The following is a 25,941-nucleotide window of genomic DNA, read 5'->3' on the forward strand; positions in this document are numbered from 1 at the left end:
ACCCTGTAACACACACACACTGAACCGCTACCCTGTAACACACACACACACACACACTGAACAACTACCCTGTAACACACACACACTGAACCGCTACCCTGTAACACACACACACACACATACACACACTGAACAACTACCCTGTAACACACACACACTGAACAGCTACCCTGTAGCACACACACACACACACTGAACAACTACCCTGTAACACACACACACTGAACAGCTACCCTGTAACACACACACACTGAACAGCTACCCTGTAAAACACACACACACTGAACTTCTACCCTGTAACAAACACACACACACTGAACAGCTATCCTGTAACACACACTGAACAGCTATCCTGTAACACACACTGAACAGCTATCCTGTAACACACACTGAACAGCTATCCTGTAGCACACACACACACTGAACCGCTACCCTGTAACACACACACACACACACTGAACAGCTACCCTGTAACACACACACTGAACAGCTACCCTGTAACACACACACACACACACACACACACTGAACAGCTACCCTGTAACACACACACACACTGAACAGCTACCCTGTAACACACACACACACACACACTGAACAGCTACCCTGTAACACACACACACACACACTGAACCGCTACCCTGTAACACACACACACACTGAACCGCTACCCTGTAACACACACACACTGAACAGCTACCCTGTAACACACACACACACACACTGATCTTCTACCCTGTAACAAACACACACACACTGAACAGCTACCCTGTACCACACACACACACACACACACACACACTGAACAACTACCCTGTAACACACACACACACACTGAACAACTACCCTGTAACACACACACACACACTGAACCGCTACCCTGTAACACACACACACTGAACAACTACCCTGTAACACACACACACTGAACAGCTACCCTGTAGCACACACACACACACACTGAACAACTACCCTGTAAAACACACACTGAACAGCTACCCTGTAACACACACACACTGAACAACTACCCTGTAACACACACACACACACTGAACAACTACCCTGTAACACACACACACTGGAACCGCTACCCTGTAAAACACACACACACACACACACTGAACAACTACCCTGTAACACACACACACTGAACCGCTACCCTGTAACACACACACACTACACACACTGAACAACTACCCTGTAACACACACACACTGAACAGCTACCCTGAGCACACACACACACACACTGAACAACTACCCTGTAACACACACACACTGAACAGCTACCCGCAAACACACACACACTGAACAGCTACCCTGTAACACACACACACACACTGAATAGCTACCCTGTAAAACACACACACACACACTGAACAGCTACCCTGTAACACACACACACACTGAACAGCTACCCTGTAACACACACACACACTGGAACAGCTACCCTGTAACACACACACACACACTGAACAGCTACCCTGTAACACACACACTGAACCGCTACCCTGAACACACACACTGAACAGCTACCCTGTAAAACACACACACACTGAACAGCTACCCTGTAAAACACACACACACACTGAACAGCTACCCTGTAAAACACACACACACACACTGAACAGCTACCCTGTAAACACACACACACACACTGAACAACTACCCTGTAAACACACACACACTGAACAGCACCCTGTAACAAACACACACACACTGAACAACTACCCTGTAAACACACACACACTGAACATCTACCCTGTAACACACACACACACACACACACTGAACAGCTACCCTGTAGCACACACACACACACTGAACAACTACCCTGTAACACACACACACTGGAACCGCTACCCTGTAACACACACACACACACACACACTGAACAGCTACCCTGTAACACAAACAACACACACACACACACGAACAGCTACCCGTAACAACACACACACTGAACAGCTACCCGTAACACACACCGAACAGACCGAACACACACTGAACAGCTATCCTGTAACACACACACACACTGAACAGCTACCCTGTAACACACACACACACACACTGAACAGCTACCCTGTAAACACACACACACACTGAACAGCTACCCTGTAACACACACACACACACACACTGAACAGCTACCCTGTAACACACACACACACACACACGGAACCGCTACCCTGTAACACACACACACACACTGAACCGCACCCTGTAACACACACACACTGAACAGCTACCCTGTAACACACACACACACACACTGATCTTCTACCCTGTAACAAACACACACACACTGAACAGCTACCCTGTAAACACACACACACACACACACTGAACAACTACCCTGTAACACACACACACACACTGAACAACTACCCTGTAACACACACACACACACTGAACCGCTACCCTGTAACACACACACACTGAACAACTACCCTGTAACACACACACACTGAACAGCTACCCTGTAGCACACACACACACACACTGAACAACTACCCGTAAACACCACACACACTGAACAGCTACCCTGTAACACACACACACACACACACACACTGAACAACTACCCTGTAACACACACACACTGAACAGCTACCCTGTAAACACACACACACACACACTGAACAACTACCCTGTAACACACACACACTGAACCGCTACCCTGTAACACACACACACACACACACTGCATCACACACACGAACAGCTACCCTGTAACACACACACGAACAGCTACCCTGTAGCACACACACACACACACTGAACAACTACCCTGTAACACACACACACTGAACAGCTACCCTGTAACACACACACACACTGAACCGCTACCCTGTAACACACACACACACACACACTGAACAGCTACCCTGTAACACACACACACACACTGAACCGCTACCCTGTAACACACACACACACACTGAACCGCTACCCTGTAAACACACACACACACACTGAACAGCTACCCTGTAACACACACACACACACACACACACACACACACACACACACACACACACCCAAACACACACACACACACACACACTGAACCGCTACCCTGTAAACACACACACACACACAGTGAACCGCTGCCCTGTAAACACACACACACACACACACACTGAACAGCTACCCTGTAACACACACACACACACACACTGAACCGCTACCCTGTAACACACACACACACTGAACCGCTACCCTGTAACACACACACACTGAACAGCTACCCTGTAACACACACACACACACACTGATCTTCTACCCTGTAACAAACACACACACACTGAACAGCTACCCTGTAACACACACACACACACACACACACACTGAACAACTACCCTGTAACACACACACACACACTGAACAACTACCCTGTAACACACACACACACACTGAACCGCTACCCTGTAACACACACACACTGAACAACTACCCTGTAACACACACACACTGAACATCTACCCTGTAGCACACACACACTGAACAACTACCCTGTAACACACACACACACACACACTGAACAACTACCCTGTAACACACACACACTGAACCGCTACCCTGTAAACACACACACACACACACACACTGAACAACTACCCTGCAACACACACACACTGAACCGCTACCCTGTACACACACACACACACACACATACACACACTGAACAACTACCCTGTAACACACACACACTGAACAGCTACCCTGTAGCACACACACACACACACTGAACAACTACCCTGTAACACACACACACTGAACAGCTACCCTGTAACACACACACTGAACAGCTACCCTGTAAAACACACACACACTGAACTTCTACCCTGTAACAAACACACACACACTGAACAGCTATCCTGTAACACACACTGAACAGCTATCCTGTAACACACACTGAACAGCTATCCTGTAACACACACTGAACAGCTATCCTGTAGACACACACACACTGAACCGCTACCCTGTAACACACACACACACTGAACAGCTACCCTGTAAACACACACACACACACACACTGAACAGCTACCCTGTAACACACACACACACTGAACAGCACCCTGAAACACACACACACACACACTGAACAGCTACCCTGTAACACACACACACACACACACTGAACCGCTACCCTGTAACACACACACACACTGAACCGCTACCCTGTAACACACACACACTGAACAGCTACCCTGTAACACACACACACACACACTGATCTTCTACCCTGTAACAAACACACACACACTGAACAGCTACCCTGTAACACACACACACACACACACACACACTGAACAACTACCCTGTAAACACACACACACACTGAACAACTACCCTGTAACACACACACACACACTGAACCGCTACCCTGTAACACACACACACTGAACAACTACCCTGTAACACACACACACTGAACAGCTACCCTGTAGCACACACACACACACACTGAACAACTACCCTGTAAAACACACACTGAACAGCTACCCTGTAACACACACACACGAACAGCACCCTGTACACACACACACACACACACTGAACAACTACCCTGTAACACACACACACTGAACCGCTACCCTGTAACACACACACACACACACACACTGAACAACTACCCTGTAACACACACACACTGAACAGCTACCCTGTAACACGCACACACACACACACACTGAACAACTACCCTGTAACACACACACACTGAACAGCTACCCTGTAGCAACACACACACACACTGAACAACTACCCTGTACAAACACACACACACTGAACAGCTACCCTGTAACACACACACACTGAACAGCTACCCTGTAACACACACGAACACACACACACACTGAACAGCTACCCTGTAAACACACACACACACTGAACAGCTACCCTGTAACACACACACACACACACTGAACAGCTACCCTGTAACACACACACACTGAACAGCTACCCTGTAACACACACACACACACACACACTGAACAGCTACCCTGTAACACACACACACACACACACTGAACCGCTACCCTGTAACACACACACACACTGAACCGCTACCCTGTAACACACACACACTGAACAGCTACCCTGTAAACACACACACACACACTGATCTTCTACCCTGTAACAAACACACACACACTGAACAGCTACCCTGTACCACACACACACACACACACACACTGAACAACTACCCTGTAACACACACACACACACTGAACAACTACCCTGTAAACACACACACACACACTGAACCGCTACCCTGTAACACACACACACTGAACAACTACCCTGTAACACACACACACTGAACAGCTACCCTGTAGCCACACACACAAGTACACACACTGAACAACTACCCTGTAAACACACACACTGAACAACTACCCTGTAACACACACACACACACACACTGAACAACTACCCTGTAACACACACACACTGAACCGCTACCCTGTAAACACACACACACACACACACTGAACAACTACCCTGTAACACACACACACTGAACCGCTACCCTGTAACACACACACACACATACACACACTGAACAGCTACCCTGTAGCACACACACACACACACTGAACAACTACCCTGTAACACACACACACTGAACAGCTACCCTGCAACACACACACACACTGAACCGCTACCCTGTAACACACACACACACACACACACTGAACAGCTACCCTGTAACACACACACACACACTGAACCGCTACCCTGTAACACACACACACACACTGAACCGCTACCCTGTAACACACACACACACACTGAACAGCTACCCTGTAACACACACACACACACACACCCACACACACACACACACACACACACACACACACACACACACACACTGAACCTCTACCCTGTAACACACACACACACACACACAGTGAACTTCTGCCCTGTAACACACACACACACACACACACACTGAACAGCTACCCTGTAACACACACACACACACACACTGAACCGCTACCCTGTAACACACACACACACTGAACCGCTACCCTGTAACACACACTGAACAGCTACCCTGTAACACACACACACACACACTGATCTTCTACCCTGTAACAAACACACACACACTGAACAGCTACCCTGTAACACACACACACACACACACACACACACTGAACAACTACCCTGTAACACACACACACACACAGAACAACTACCCTGTAACACACACACACACACTGAACCGCTACCCTGTAACACACACACACTGAACAACTACCCTGTAACACACACACACTGAACATCTACCCTGTAGCACACACACACTGAACAACTACCCTGTAACACACACACACACACACACTGAACAACTACCCTGTAACACACACACACTGAACCGCTACCCTGTAACACACACACACACACACACACTGAACAACTACCCTGTAACACACACACACTGAACCGCTACCCTGTAACACACACACACACACACATACACACACTGAACAACTACCCTGTAACACACACACACTGAACAGCTACCCTGTAGCACACACACACACACACTGAACAACTACCCTGTAACACACACACACTGAACAGCTACCCTGTAACACACACACACTGAACAGCTACCCTGTAAAACACACACACACTGAACTTCTACCCTGTAACAAACACACACACACTGAACAGCTATCCTGTAACACACACTGAACAGCTATCCTGTAACACACACTGAACAGCTATCCTGTAACACACACTGAACAGCTATCCTGTAGCACACACACACACTGAACCGCTACCCTGTAACACACACACACACACTGAACAGCTACCCTGTAACACACACACACTGAACAGCTACCCTGTAACACACACACACACACACACACACTGAACAGCTACCCTGTAACACACAAACACGAACACTACCTGTAACACACACACACACACACACTGAACAGCTACCCTGTAACACACACACACACACACACTGAACCGCTACCCTGTAACACACACACACACTGAACCGCTACCCTGTAACACACACACACTGAACAGCTACCCTGTAACACACACACACACACACTGATCTTCTACCCTGTAACAAACACACACACACTGAACAGCTACCCTGTAACACACACACACACACACACACACACTGAACAACTACCCTGTAACACACACACACACACTGAACAACTACCCTGTAACACACACACACACACTGAACCGCTACCCTGTAACACACACACACTGAACAACTACCCTGTAACACACACACACTGAACAGCTACCCTGTAGCACACACACACACACTGAACAACTACCCTGTAAAACACACACTGAACAGCTACCCTGTAACACACACACACTGAACAACTACCCTGTAAACACACACACACACACACTGAACAACTACCCTGTAACACACACACACTGAACCGCTACCCTGTAAACACACACACACACACACACACTGAACAACTACCCTGTAACACACACACACTGAACAGCTACCCTGTAACACACACACCACACACACTGAACAACTACCCTGTAACACACACACACTGAACAGCTACCCTGTAGAACAACACACACACACTGAACAACTACCCTGTAAAACACACACACACTGAACAGCTACCCTGTAACAACACACACACACTGAACAGCTACCCTGTAACACACACACACACACACTGAACAGCTACCCTGTAACACACACACACACTGAACAGCTACCCTGTAACAACACACACACACACTGAACAGCTACCCTGTAAACACACACACACACTGAACAGCTACCCTGTAACAACACACACACACACACACACTGAACAGCTACCCGTACACACACACACACACACACTGAACCGCTACCCTGTAACACACACACACACACTGAACCGCTACCCTGTAAAACACACACACACTGAACAGCTACCCTGTAACACACACACACACACACTGAACTGCTACCCTGTAACAACACACACACACACTGAACAGCTACCCTGAACACACACACACACACACACTGAACAGCTACCCTGTACACACACACACACACACTGAACAACTACCCTGTAACACACACACACACACTGAACAGCTACCCTGTAACACACACACACTGAACAACTACCCTGTAACACACACACACTGAACAGCTACCCTGTAACACACACACACACACTGAACAGCTACCCTGTAACACACACACACTGAACAGCTACTGAACACACACACACTGAACAACTACCCTGTAACACACACACACTGAACAGCTACCCTGTAACACACACACACACACACACTGAACAGCTACCCTGTAACACACACACTGAACCGCTACCCTGTAACACACACACACACACACACACTGAACAGCTACCCTGTAGCACACACACACACACTGAACAGCTACCCTGTAAACACACACACACTGAACAGCTACCCTGTAAAACACACACACACACTGAACAGCTACCCTGTAACACACACACACACACACTGAACAGCTACCCTGTAACACACACACACACTGAACCGCTACCCTGTAACACACACACACACACTGAACAGCTACCCTGTAACACACACACACTGAACAGCTACCCTGTAACACACACACACACACACACACACACTGAACAACTACCCTGTAACACACACACACACTGAACAGCTACCCTGTAACACACACACACACATGAACCGCTACCCTGTAACACACACACACTGAACAACTACCCTGTAACACACACACACACTGAACAGCTACCCTGTAACACACACACACACACACACACTGAACAACTACCCTGTAAACACACACACACTGAACAGCTACCCTGTAACACACACACACACACACACACTGAACAACTACCCTGTAAACACACACACACAGAACAACTACCCTGTAACACACACACACTGAACAGCTACCCTGTAGCACACACACACACACTGAACAACTACCCTGTAACACACACACACTGAACAGCTACCCTGTAAAACACACACACACTGAACAACTACCCTGTAACACACACACACACACTGAACAACTACCCTGTAACACACACACACTGAACCGCTACCCTGTAACACACACACACACACACACACTGAACAACTACCCTGTAACACACACACACTGAACCGCTACCCTGTAACACACACACACACACACACACTGAACAACTACCCTGTACCACACACACACACTGAACAGCTACCCTGTAGCACACACACACACACACTGAACAGCTACCCTGTAAACACACACACACTGAACCGCTACCCTGTAACCACACACACACACTGAACAGCTACCCTGTAAAACACACACACACTGAACTTCTACCCTGTAACAAACACACACACACTGAACAGCTATCCTGAACACACACTGAACAGCTATCCTGTAACACACACGAACAGCACAACACACACTGAACACACGAACACACACACACACTGAACCGCTACCCTGTAACACACACACACACACACTGAACAGCTACCCTGTAACACACACACACACTGAACAGCTACCCTGTAACACACACACACACACACACTGAACCGCTACCCTGTAACACACACACACACTGAACCGCTACCCTGTAAACACACACACACACTGAACAGCTACCCTGTAACACACACACACACACACTGATCTTCTACCCTGTAACAAACACACACACACTGAACAGCTACCCTGTACCACACACACACACACACACACACACTGAACAACTACCCTGTAAACACACACACACACACTGAACAACTACCCTGTAACACACACACACACACTGAACCGCTACCCTGTAACACACACACACTGAACAACTACCCTGTAACACACACACACTGAACAGCTACCCTGTAGCACACACACACACACACTGAACAACTACCCTGTAAACACACACACACACTGAACAACTACCCTGTAACACACACACACACACACTGAACAACTACCCTGTAACACACACACACTGAACCGCTACCCTGTAACACACACACACACACACACACTGAACAACTACCCTGTAACACACACACACTGAACCGCTACCCTGTAACACACACACACACACACACTGAACAACTACCCTGTAACACACACACACTGAACAGCTACCCTGTAGCACACACACACACACTGAACAACTACCCTGTAACACACACACACTGAACAGCTACCCTGCAGCACACACACACACTGAACAGCTACCCTGTAACACACACACACACACACACTGAACAGCTACCCTGTAACACACACACACACTGAACAGCTACCCTGTAACACACACACACACACTGAACAGCTACCCTGTAAACACACACACACACTGAACAGCTACCCTGTAACACACACACACACACACACACACACACACACACACACACAAAACACACACACACTGAACCGCTACCCTGTAACACACACACACACACACACACAGTGAACATCTACCCTGTAACACACACACACACACACACTGAACAGCTACCCTGTAAACACACACACACACACACTGAACAGCTACCCTGTAACACACACACACACTGAACAGCTACCCTGTAACACACACACACTGAACAGCTACCCTGTAACACACACACACACACTGAACTGCTACCCTGTAACAACACACACACTGAACAGCTATCCTGTAAACACACACTGAACAGCTATCCTGTAACACACACTGAACAGCTATCCTGTACACACACACACACTGAACCGCTACCCTGTAACACACACACACACACACTGAACAGCTACCCTGTAAACACACACACACTGAACAGCTACCCTGTAACACACACACACACACACACTGAACAGCTACCCTGTAAACACACACACACACTGAACCGCTACCCTGTAACACACACACACACTGAACCGCTACCCTGTAACACACACACACAGAACAGCTACCCTGTAACACACACACACACACACTGATCTTCTACCCTGTAACAAACACACACACACTGAACAGCTACCCTGTACCACACACACACACACACACACACACACTGAACAACTACCCTGTAACACACACACACACACTGAACAACTACCCTGTAACACACACACACACACTGAACCGCTACCCTGTAACACACACACACTGAACAACTACCCTGTAACACACACACACTGAACAGCTACCCTGTAGCACACACACACACACTGAACAACTACCCTGTAAAACACACACTGAACAGCTACCCTGTAACACACACACACTGAACAACTACCCTGTAACACACACACACACACACACTGAACAACTACCCTGTAACACACACACACTGAACCGCTACCCTGTAACACACACACACACACACACACACTGAACAACTACCCTGTAACACACACACACTGAACCGCTACCCTGTAACACACACACACACACACACACTGAACAACTACCCTGTAACACACACACACTGAACAGCTACCCTGTAGCACACACACACACACACTGAACAACTACCCTGTAACACACACACACACTGAACAGCTACCCTGCACACACACACACACACACTGAACAGCTACCCTGTAACACACACACACACACTGAACAGCTACCCTGTAACACACACACACACACTGAACCGCTACCCTGTAACACACACACACACTGAACAGCTACCCTGTAACACACACACACACACACACACACACACACACACACACACACACACACACACACACACACACACACACACACACACACACACACACACTGAACCTCTACCCTGTAACACACACACACACACACACAGTGAACTTCTGCCCTGTAACACACACACACACACACACACTGAACAGCTACCCTGTAACACACACACACACACACACACTGAACCGCTACCCTGTAACACACACACACACTGAACCGCTACCCTGTAACACACACACACTGAACAGCTACCCTGTAACACACACACACACACACTGATCTTCTACCCTGTAACAAACACACACACACTGAACAGCTACCCTGTAGCACACACACACACACACTGAACAACTACCCTGTAACACACACACACACACTGAACAGCTACCCTGTAACACACACACACACACTGAACCGCTACCCTGTAACACACACACACTGAACTACTACCCTGTAACACACACACACTGAACAGCTACCCTGTAGCACACACACACTGAACAGCTACCCTGTAACACACACACACACACTGAACAGCTACCCTGTAACACACACACACTGAACCGCTACCCTGTAACACACACACACACACACACACTGAACAACTACCCTGTAACACACACACACTGAACCGCTACCCTGTAACACACACACACACACTGAACAACTACCCTGTAACACACACACACTGAACAGCTACCCTGTAGCACACACACACACACACTGAACAACTACCCTGTAACACACACACACTGAACCGCTACCCTGTAACACACACACACTGAACAGCTACCCTGTAAAACACACACACACTGAACTTCTACCCTGTAACAAACACACACACACTGAACAGCTATCCTGTAACACACACTGAACAGCTATCCTGTAACACACACTGAACAGCTATCCTGTAACACACACTGAACAGCTATCCTGTAACACACACACACACTGAACCGCTACCCTGTAACACACACACACACACACTGAACAGCTACCCTGTAACACACACACACACTGAACAGCTACCCTGTAACACACACACACACACACACACTGAACAGCTACCCTGTAACACACACACACACTGAACCGCTACCCTGTAACACACACACACACTGAACCGCTACCCTGTAACACACACACACTGAACAGCTACCCTGTAACACACACACACACACACTGATCTTCTACCCTGTAACAAACACACACACACTGAACAGCTACCCTGTACCACACACACACACACACACACACACACACTGAACAACTACCCTGTAACACACACACACACACTGAACAACTACCCTGTAACACACACACACACACTGAACCGCTACCCTGTAACACACACACACTGAACAACTACCCTGTAACACACACACACTGAACAGCTACCCTGTAGCACACACACACACACACTGAACAACTACCCTGTAAAACACACACTGAACAGCTACCCTGTAACACACACACACTGAACAACTACCCTGTAACACACACACACACACACACTGAACAACTACCCTGTAACACACACACACTGAACCGCTACCCTGTAACACACACACACACACACACACACACTGAACAACTACCCTGTAACACACACACACTGAACCGCTACCCTGTAACACACACACACACATACACACACTGAACAACTACCCTGTAACACACACACACTGAACAGCTACCCTGTAGCACACACACACACACACTGAACAACTACCCTGTAACACACACACACACTGAACAGCTACCCTGCAACACACACACACACTGAACCGCTACCCTGTAACACACACACACACACACACACTGAACAGCTACCCTGTAACACACACACACACACTGAACCGCTACCCTGTAACACACACACACACACTGAACCGCTACCCTGTAACACACACACACACACACTGAACAGCTACCCTGTAACACACACACACACACACACACACACACACACACACACACACACACACACACACACACACACACACACACACACACACACACACACACACACACACTGAACCTCTACCCTGTAACACACACACACACACACACAGTGAACTTCTGCCCTGTAACACACACACACACACACACACTGAACAGCTACCCTGTAACACACACACACACACACACACTGAACCGCTACCCTGTAACACACACACACACTGAACCGCTACCCTGTAACACACACACACTGAACAGCTACCCTGTAAACACACACACACACACACTGATCTTCTACCCTGTAACAAACACACACACACTGAACAGCTACCCTGTAACACACACACACACACACTGCACAACTACCCTGTAACACACACACACACACTGAACAACTACCCTGTAACACACACACACACACTGAACCGCTACCCTGTAACACACACACACTGAACAACTACCCTGTAACACACACACACTGAACAGCTACCCTGTAGCACACACACACTGAACAACTACCCTGTAACACACACACACACACACTGAACAACTACCCTGTAACACACACACACTGAACCGCTACCCTGTAACACACACACACACACACACACTGAACAACTACCCTGTAACACACACACACTGAACCGCTACCCTGTAACACACACACACACACTGAACAACTACCCTGTAACACACACACACTGAACAGCTACCCTGTAGCACACACACACACACACTGAACAACTACCCTGTAACACACACACACTGAACCGCTACCCTGTAACACACACACACTGAACAGCTACCCTGTAAAACACACACACACTGAACTTCTACCCTGTAACAAACACACACACACTGAACAGCTATCCTGTAACACACACTGAACAGCTATCCTGTAACACACACTGAACAGCTATCCTGTAACACACACTGAACAGCTATCCTGTAACACACACACACACTGAACCGCTACCCTGTAACACACACACACACACACTGAACAGCTACCCTGTAACACACACACACACTGAACAGCTACCCTGTAACACACACACACACACACACTGAACAGCTACCCTGTAACACACACACACACTGAACCGCTACCCTGTAACACACACACACACTGAACCGCTACCCTGTAACACACACACACTGAACAGCTACCCTGTAACACACACACACACACACTGATCTTCTACCCTGTAACAAACACACACACACTGAACAGCTACCCTGTACCACACACACACACACACACACACACACACTGAACAACTACCCTGTAACACACACACACACACTGAACAACTACCCTGTAACACACACACACACACTGAACCGCTACCCTGTAACACACACACACTGAACAACTACCCTGTAACACACACACACTGAACAGCTACCCTGTAGCACACACACACACACACTGAACAACTACCCTGTAAAACACACACTGAACAGCTACCCTGTAACACACACACACTGAACAACTACCCTGTAACACACACACACACACACACTGAACAACTACCCTGTAACACACACACACTGAACCGCTACCCTGTAACACACACACACACACACACACACACTGAACAACTACCCTGTAACACACACACACTGAACCGCTACCCTGTAACACACACACACACATACACACACTGAACAACTACCCTGTAACACACACACACTGAACAGCTACCCTGTAGCACACACACACACACACACTGAACAACTACCCTGTAACACACACACACACTGAACAGCTACCCTGCAACACACACACACACTGAACCGCTACCCTGTAACACACACACACACACACACACTGAACAGCTACCCTGTAACACACACACACACACTGAACCGCTACCCTGTAACACACACACACACACTGAACCGCTACCCTGTAACACACACACACACACACTGAACAGCTACCCTGTAACACACACACACACACACACACACACACACACACACACACACACACACACACACACACACACACACACACACACACACACACACACACACACTGAACCTCTACCCTGTAACACACACACACACACACACAGTGAACTTCTGCCCTGTAACACACACACACACACACACACTGAACAGCTACCCTGTAACACACACACACACACACACACTGAACCGCTACCCTGTAACACACACACACACTGAACCGCTACCCTGTAACACACACACACTGAACAGCTACCCTGTAACACACACACACACACACTGATCTTCTACCCTGTAACAAACACACACACACTGAACAGCTACCCTGTAACACACACACACACACACTGCACAACTACCCTGTAACACACACACACACACTGAACAACTACCCTGTAACACACACACACACACTGAACCGCTACCCTGTAACACACACACACTGAACAACTACCCTGTAACACACACACACTGAACAGCTACCCTGTAGCACACACACACTGAACAACTACCCTGTAACACACACACACACACACTGAACAACTACCCTGTAACACACACACACTGAACCGCTACCCTGTAACACACACACACACACACACACTGAACAACTACCCTGTAACACACACACACTGAACCGCTACCCTGTAACACACACACACACTGAACAACTACCCTGTAACACACACACACTGAACAGCTACCCTGTAGCACACACACACACACACTGAACAACTACCCTGTAACACACACACACTGAACCGCTACCCTGTAACACACACACACTGAACAGCTACCCTGTAAAACACACACACACTGAACTTCTACCCTGTAACAAACACACACACACTGAACAGCTATCCTGTAACACACACTGAACAGCTATCCTGTAACACACACTGAACAGCTATCCTGTAACACACACTGAACAGCTATCCTGTAGCACACACACACACTGAACCGCTACCCTGTAACACACACACACACACACTGAACAGCTACCCTGTAACACACACACACACACACACACACACTGAACAGCTACCCTGTAACACACACACACACACACACTGAACCGCTACCCTGTAACACACACACACACACTGAACCGCTACCCTGTAACACACACACACTGAACAGCTACCCTGTAACACACACACACACACACTGATCTTCTACCCTGTAACAAACACACACACACTGAACAGCTACCCTGTAACACACACACACACACACACACTGAACAACTACGCTGTAACACACACACACACACTGAACAACTACCCTGTAACACACACACACACACACTGAACCTCTACCCTGTAACACACACACACTGAACAACTACCCTGTAACACACACACACTGAACAGCTACCCTGTAGCACACACACACACACTGAACAACTACCCTGTAACAAACACACACTGAACAGCTACCCTGTAACACACACACACTGAACAACTACCCTGTAACACACACACACTGAACAACTACCCTGTAACACACACACACTGAACCGCTACCCTGTAACACACACACACACACACACACACTGAACAACTACCCTGTAACACACACACACTGAACCGCTACCCTGTAACACACACACACACATACACACACTGAACAACTACCCTGTAACACACACACACTGAACAGCTACCCTGTAGCACACACACACACACACACTGAACAACTACCCTGTAACACACACACACTGAACCGCTACCCTGTAACACACACACACTGAACAGCTACCCTGTAAAACACACACACACTGAACTTCTACCCTGTAACAAACACACACACACTGAACAGCTATCCTGTAACACACACTGAACAGCTATCCTGTAACACACACTGAACAGCTATCCTGTAACACACACACACACTGAACCGCTACCCTGTAACACACACACACACACACTGAACAGCTACCCTGTAACACACACACACACTGAACAGCTACCCTGTAACACACACACACACACACACTGAACAGCTACCCTGTAACACACACACACACACACACACTGAACCGCTACCCTGTAACACACACACACACTGAACCGCTACCCTGTAACACACACACACTGAACAGCTACCCTGTAACACACACACACTGATCTTCTACCCTGTAACAAACACACACACACTGAACAGCTACCCTGTACCACACACACACACACACACACACACACTGAACAACTACCCTGTAACACACACACACACACTGAACAACTACCCTGTAACACACACACACACACTGAACCGCTACCCTGTAACACACACACACTGAACAACTGCCCTGTAACACACACACACTGAACAGCTACCCTGTAGCACACACACACACACACTGAACAACTACCCTGTAAAACACACACTGAACAGCTACCCTGTAACACACACACACTGAACAACTACCCTGTAACACACACACACACACACTGAACAACTACCCTGTAACACACACACACTGAACCGCTACCCTGTAACACACACACACACACACACACTGAACAACTACCCTGTAACACACACACACTGAACCGCTACCCTGTAACACACACACACACATACACACACTGAACAACTACCCTGTAACACACACACACTGAACAGCTACCCTGTAGCACACACACACACACACTGAACAACTACCCTGTAACACACACACACTGAACAGCTACCCTGCAACACACACACACACTGAACCGCTACCCTGTAACACACACACACACACACACACACTGAACAGCTACCCTGTAACACACACACACACACTGAACCGCTACCCTGTAACACACACACACACACTGAACCGCTACCCTGTAACACACACACACACACACTGAACAGCTACCCTGTAACACACACACACACACACACACACACACACACACACACACACACACACACACACACACACACACACACACACACACACACTGAACCTCTACCCTGTAACACACACACACACACACAGTGAACTTCTGCCCTGTAACACACACACACACACACACACTGAACAGCTACCCTGTAACACACACACACACACACACTGAACCGCTACCCTGTAACACACACACACACTGAATCGCTACCCTGTAACACACACACACTGAACAGCTACCCTGTAACACACACACACACACACTGATCTTCTACCCTGTAACAAACACACACACACTGAACAGCTACCCTGTAACACACACACACACACACACTGCACAACTACCCTGTAACACACACACACACACTGAACAACTACCCTGTAACACACACACACACACTGAACCGCTACCCTGTAACACACACACACTGAACAACTACCCTGTAACACACACACACTGAACAGCTACCCTGGAGCACACACACACTGAACAACTACCCTGTAACACACACACACACACACTGAACAGCTACCCTGTAACACACACACACACTGAACCGCTACCCTGTAACACACACACACACACACACACTGAACAACTACCCTGTAACACACACACACTGAACCGCTACCCTGTAACACACACACACACACACATACACACACTGAACAACTACCCTGTAACACACACACACTGAACAGCTACCCTGTAGCACACACACACACACAGTGAACAACTACCCTGTAACACACACACACTGAACAGCTACCCTGTAACACACACACACACTGAACAGCTACCCTGTAAAACACACACACACTGAACTTCTACCCTGTAACAAACACACACACACACTGAACAGCTACCCTGTAACACACACTGAACAGCTATCCTGTAACACACACTGAACAGCTATCCTGTAACACACACTGAACAGCTATCCTGTAACAACACACACACACACACACACACACACACACACACACACACACACACACACACACACACACACACACACACTGAACCTCTACCCTGTAACACACACACACACACACACAGTGAACTTCTGCCCTGTAACACACACACACACACACACACTGAACAGCTACCCTGTAACACACACACACACACACACTGAACCGCTACCCTGTAACACACACTGAACAGCTATCCTGTAACACACACTGAACAGCTATCCTGTAACACACACTGAACAGCTATCCTGTAAAACACACACACACACACACACACACACACACACACACACACACACACACACACACACACACACACACTGAACAGCTACCCTGTAACACACACACACACACACACACACACACACACACACACACACACACACACACACACACACACACACACACTGAACAGCTACCCTGTAAAACACACACACACACACACACACACACACACACACACACACACACACACACACACACACACACACACACACACACTGAACCTCTACCCTGTAACACACACACACACACACACAGTGAACTTCTGCCCTGTAACACACACACACACACACACACTGAACAGCTACCCTGTAACACACACACACACACACACTGAACCGCTACCCTGTAACACACACACACACTGAATCGCTACCCTGTAACACACACACACTGAACAGCTACCCTGTAACACACACACACACACACTGATCTTCTACCCTGTAACAAACACACACACACTGAACAGCTACCCTGTAACACACACACACACACACACTGCACAACTACCCTGTAACACACACACACACACTGAACAACTACCCTGTAACACACACACACACACTGAACCGCTACCCTGTAACACACACACACTGAACAACTACCCTGTAACACACACACACTGAACAGCTACCCTGTAGCACACACACACTGAACAACTACCCTGTAACACACACACACACACACTGAACAACTACCCTGTAACACACACACACTGAACCGCTACCCTGTAACACACACACACACACACACACTGAACAACTACCCTGTAACACACACACACTGAACCGCTACCCTGTAACACACACACACACACACATACACACACTGAACAACTACCCTGTAACACACACACACTGAACAGCTACCCTGTAGCACACACACACACACAGTGAACAACTACCCTGTAACACACACACACTGAACCGCTACCCTGTAACACACACACACTGAACAGCTACCCTGTAAAACACACACACACTGAACTTCTACCCTGTAACAAACACACACACACACTGAACAGCTATCCTGTAACACACACTGAACAGCTATCCTGTAACACACACTGAACAGCTATCCTGTAACACACACTGAACAGCTATCCTGTAGCACACACACACACTGAACCGCTACACTGTAACACACACACACACACACTGAACAGCTACCCTGTAACACACACACACACTGAACAGCTACCCTGTAACACACACACACACACACACACTGAACAGCTACCCTGTAACACACACACACACACACACTGAACCGCTACCCTGTAACACACACACACACACTGAACCGCTACCCTGTAACACACACACACTGAACAGCTACCCTGTAACACACACACACACACACTGATCTTCTACCCTGTAACAAACACACACACACTGAACAGCTACCCTGTAACACACACACACACACACACACACACTGAACAACTACCCTGTAACACACACACACACACTGAACAACTACCCTGTAACACACACACACACACTGAACCTCTACCCTGTAACACACACACACTGAACAACTACCCTGTAACACACACACACTGAACAGCTACCCTGTAGCACACACACACACACTGAACAACTACCCTGTAACAAACACACACTGAACAGCTACCCTGTAACACACACACACTGAACAACTACCCTGTAACACACACACACTGAACAACTACCCTGTAACACACACACACTGAACCGCTACCCTGTAACACACACACACACACACTGAACAACTACCCTGTAACACACACACACTGAACCGCTACCCTGTAACACACACACACACATACACACACTGAACAACTACCCTGTAACACACACACACTGAACAGCTACCCTGTAGCACACACACACACACACTGAACAACTACCCTGTAACACACACACACTGAACCGCTACCCTGTAACACACACACACTGAACAGCTACCCTGTAAAACACACACACACTGAACTTCTACCCTGTAACAAACACACACACACTGAACAGCTATCCTGTAACACACACTGAACAGCTATCCTGTAACACACACTGAACAGCTATCCTGTAACACACACTGAACAGCTATCCTGTAACACACACACACACTGAACCGCTACCCTGTAACACACACACACACACACTGAACAGCTACCCTGTAACACACACACACACACACACTGAACAGCTACCCTGTAACACACACACACACACACACTGAACCGCTACCCTGTAACACACACACACACTGAACCGCTACCCTGTAACACACACACACTGAACAGCTACCCTGTAACACACACACACACACACTGATCTTCTACCCTGTAACAAACACACACACACTGAACAGCTACCCTGTACCACACACACACACACACACACACACACACACTGAACAACTACCCTGTAACACACACACACACACTGAACAACTACCCTGTAACACACACACACACACTGAACCGCTACCCTGTAACACACACACACTGAACAACTACCCTGTAACACACACACACTGAACAGCTACCCTGTAACACACACACACACACACTGAACAACTACCCTGTAAAACACACACTGAACAGCTACCCTGTAACACACACACACTGAACAACTACCCTGTAACACACACACACACACACTGAACAACTACCCTGTAACACACACACACTGAACCGCTACCCTGTAACACACACACACACACACACTGAACAACTACCCTGTAACACACACACACTGAACCGCTACCCTGTAACACACACACACACATACACACACTGAACAACTACCCTGTAACACACACACACTGAACAGCTACCCTGTAGCACACACACACACACACTGAACAACTACCCTGTAACACACACACACTGAACAGCTACCCTGCAACACACACACACACTGAACCGCTACCCTGTAACACACACACACACACACACACACTGAACAGCTACCCTGTAACACACACACACACACTGAACCGCTACCCTGTAACACACACACACACACTGAACCGCTACCCTGTAACACACACACACACACACTGAACAGCTACCCTGTAACACACACACACACACACACACACACACACACACACACACACACACACACACACACACACACACACACACACACACACACACACACACACACTGAACCTCTACCCTGTAACACACACACACACACACACAGTGAACTTCTGCCCTGTAACACACACACACACTGAACAGCTACCCTGTAACACACACACACACACACACTGAAACGCTACCCTGTAACACACACACACACTGAATCGCTATAGAACAGCACACACACACTGAACAGCTACCCTATAGAACAGAGCACACACACACTGAACAGCTACCCTATAGAACAACACACAGACACTGAACAGCTACCCTATAGAACAGCACACACACACTGAACAGCATACCCTATAGAACAACACACACACACTGAACAGCTACCCTATAGAACAGCACACACACACTGAACAGCATACCCTATAGAACAACACACACACACTGAACAGCTACCCTATAGAACAGCACACACACACTGAACAGCTACCCTATAGAACAACACACACACACTGAACAGCTACCCTATAGAACAACACACACACACTGAACAGCTACCCTATAGAACAGCACACACACACTGAACAGCTACCCTATAGAACAGCACACACACACTGAACAGCTACCCTATAGAACAGAGCACACACACACTGAACAGCTACCCTATAGAACAACACACACACACTGAACAGCTACCCTATAGAACAACACACACACACTGAACAGCTACTCTATAGAACAACACACACACTGAACAGATACCCTATAGAACAGCACACACACACTGAACAGCTACTCTATAGAACAACACACACACTGAACAGCTAGAACCCTTAAACAACTTGGGACCTCGAAGTCAGTTCCACTACATTTTTTCATTGTTTGATTGACTAATTTAGACCTGGGACACCAGCCTCCCAAGTGGCGCAGCGTTCTAAGTCGTTACTACAGACCCGGGTTCAATCCCAGGCTATGTCACAACCGTCCATGACCGGGAGTCCCATAGGGTGGCGCACAATTGGCCCAGCGTCGTTCAGGTTAGGGGAGGGTTTGGCCGGGGGGCCTTTACTTGGCTCATCGCGCTCTAGCGACTCCTTGTGGCGGGCCGGGCACCTACAGGCTGACTCCGGTCGTCAGTTGAACGGTGTTTCCTCCAACACATTGGTGCAGCTGGCTTCCAGGTTAAGCAGGCGGGTGTTAAGAAATGTGGCTTGGCGGGTTATGTTTCGGAGGACGCATGACTCGACATTCGCCTCTCTCGACCCCGTTGGGGAGTTGCAGTGATGAGACAAGATCGAAATCGGGGAGAAAAAGGGGGTAAAATACAACAACAACAAAAAATCATGGGGTAAGAGTTGTATACCCCTGCTATAGAGCAACATAACACACACTGATCAGCTATGCTATAGAGCAGGGGTGGGCAACTCCAGTCCTCGAGGGCCTGATTGGTGTCACAACAACACGCCTGACTCCAATAATCACCTAATCATGAGCTTCAGTTTAGAATGCAACTTGATTAATCAGCTGTGTTTGTTAGGGATGGAGAAAAAGTGGGACACCAATCAGGCCCTCGAGAACTGGAGTTGCCCACCCCTGCTACAGAGCAACATAACACGCACTGAACAGCTACTCTATAGAACACACACGCACACTGAACTGCTACTCTATAGAACAACACACACGCACACTGAACAGCTACTCTATAGAACAACACACAAACACACTGAACAGCTACTCTATAGAACAACACACACACACACTGAACAGCTACTCTATAGAACAACACGCACACTGAACAGCTACTCTATAGAACAACACACACGCACACTGAACAGCTACTCTATAGAACAACACACACACACACTGAACAGCTACTCTATAGAACAACACACACACTGAACAGCTACTCTATAGAACAACACACACACTGAACAGCTACTCTATAGAACAACACAAACACTGAACAGCTACTCTATAGAACAACACACACACTGAACAGCTACTCTATAAAACAACACACACACTGAACAGCTACTCTATAGAACAACACAAACACTGAACAGCTACTCTATAGAACAACACACACACTGAACAGCTACTCTATAGAACAACACACACACTGAACAGCTACTCTATAGAACAACACACACACTGAACAGCTACCCTATAGAACAACACACACACACTGAACAGCTACCCTATAGAACAACACACACACACTGAACAGCTACCCTATAGAACAACACACACACTGAACAGCTACTCTATAGAACAACACACACACTGAACAGCTACTCTATAGAACAACACAAACACTGAACAGCTACCCTATAGAACAACACACACACTGAACAGCTACTCTATAGAACAACACACACACTGAACAGCTACCCTATAGAACAACACACACACACTGAACAGCTACCCTATAGAACAACACACACACACTGAACAGCTACTCTATAGAACAACACACACACACTGAACAGCTACTCTATAGAACAACACACACACTGAACAGCTACTCTATAGAACAACACACACACTGAACAGCTACTCTATAGAACAACACACACACTGAACAGCTACTCTATAGAACAACACAAACACTGAACAGCTACTCTATAGAACAACACACACACTGAACAGCTACTCTATAGAACAACACATACACTGAACAGCTACTCTATAGAACAACACACACACTGAACAGCTACTCTATAGAACAACACAAACACTGAACAGCTACCCTATAGAACAACACACACACTGAACAGCTACCCTATAGAACAACACAAACACTGAACAGCTACCCTATAGAACAACACACACACTGAACAGCTACTCTATAGAACAACACACACACCAACAGGCCTGACACTCCTCTCATGTGGAGGGATTTGTGTCATATCAAAATACCTTACAAAGGAAAGGATGGATTTGTCTTAAGATTGGCATGTACAGACATGCAACAAAGACGTGGACATTCACCACCAACAGTGTTAAGCATTT

General features: G+C 47.6%; 1 protein-coding gene across 2 annotated transcripts in view; it reads right to left on the reverse strand.

Moving 5' to 3' along the window:
• The window catches only part of LOC106609635 (testis-expressed protein 47), a 54,765-nt gene that overhangs the window by 27,823 nt on the left and 1,001 nt on the right, over nt 1-25,941 (reverse strand). The gene's annotated exons all lie outside the window — the stretch shown is intronic.

Source organism: Salmo salar, chromosome ssa01, assembly GCF_905237065.1.
Source record: "Salmo salar chromosome ssa01, Ssal_v3.1, whole genome shotgun sequence".
Classification (NCBI taxonomy): Eukaryota; Metazoa; Chordata; class Actinopteri; order Salmoniformes; family Salmonidae; genus Salmo; species Salmo salar.